This window comes from Haliaeetus leucocephalus, unplaced genomic scaffold, assembly GCF_000737465.1.
Source record: "Haliaeetus leucocephalus isolate CR32 unplaced genomic scaffold, Haliaeetus_leucocephalus-4.0 Scaffold288, whole genome shotgun sequence".
Classification (NCBI taxonomy): domain Eukaryota; kingdom Metazoa; phylum Chordata; class Aves; order Accipitriformes; family Accipitridae; genus Haliaeetus; species Haliaeetus leucocephalus.
This window is the reverse complement of record NW_010972724.1, coordinates 1853-3154: the sequence shown is the minus strand read 5'-3', so window position 1 is coordinate 3154 and position 1302 is coordinate 1853.

The following is a 1302-nucleotide window of genomic DNA, read 5'->3' as shown; positions in this document are numbered from 1 at the left end:
CCCCGTCACGGCACCGGCAGGCCAGGGCAAGGAGCGGAGCCGAACCGCGCCGCGCCGGCGACCACCTGACCCGGGCGAGCAGCCACGTGATCCGGAGCCGCCGCGGGGCATGCCGGGCATTGTAGTCCGCCGCGGCGTCCCTCGCTGCGGTTTCGTCCCTCGCAGCCGCCTCCGGGACCGTCGCGCCCGGCGCAGGCGGCCTCCCGGGACCCGAGCCTGCTGCCAGCTGCCGCGGCCGAGGAGGGTTTATTAACAACGGGGGTTTCCCCCGGCACCGCCCTCAGCGGCGCCCACCTTTGGGCGCTGCGGACTCGGCCCGTGGGGCCGGCCCCCGGTCTCGGGGCGGGGGAAGGCCGGGAAGCCGTGAGGCTGCTGTCCCGGGAGGAGACGGGCACCTCGGCGTGTGGCCGGCGAGCGGGCGTCTTCTCCACTGGGGCCGGGTGGCCCGGGTGGACGTCCCCTGCCCCCTGCCTGTCCTGGCCGGCCCGGGCTGCTGCTCCCAGCTTCCCGCCTTCTGGAAGAGCAAACGAAGCTGCTTTTCTCCAGGTGCACCCAGTGTGCAAGATCCCCTGGGACAGGCAGAAAGCGTGGCATTGTTTGGGGCAGGCTGCACCCTATGGGAGCCGGGGCACTTTTCCCTCAAAGCGGGTTTTCATACAGCAGTGACAGAGTTTCACGTTCAGGCTCAGGACTGTTGGTTGTGCCTGAACATAGGAGCCCATATCCTGCAGATCAATGGCTTGTAATCAGAGCGAGGAAGGGACTGTGCAAGGAGCAACAGCAGTTCTCTGGTGGGAGGGAGTGATAAGGAGAACAAGGAGGAAAAGGGGAGGTTCTGCACCCCAGGAAGGCTGTACCCTATTGCTGTGTCTGCTTTTGAAAACCAGAGGAAGCTCAGAAGACAGGCACAGAAACTGAGGTTGAATGTCCTGAAGACCTCCATCTGTTCAGTTTATCCAAAATGAGATTAAAGCAAGACCAGAGATGCTGTACAAGCACAGGCACAGTGGCAGTGCTCTAGGATTAACCGCACAGCAGGCAGAGGTGAGGAGTTTCAGCCCAAAGACAAAGCGGGGGTAAGGCCGGCTAATGTCCTAGCCTAGAAGTTCTCATGTAGATGCGCCTATGTTTTGCATCCAACCTGTGCGATCGGTCAGTTCCGGATTTTCCTGTTATTACTAGTCAGCATTTCTCAAGACCCATCCAACTTTTACAACCACTTTCTAAAGTGGACTTTAGCAAAGCTTTTGACACCGTTTCCCACAGCATTCTCCTGGAGAAACTGGCTGCTCACGGCTTGGA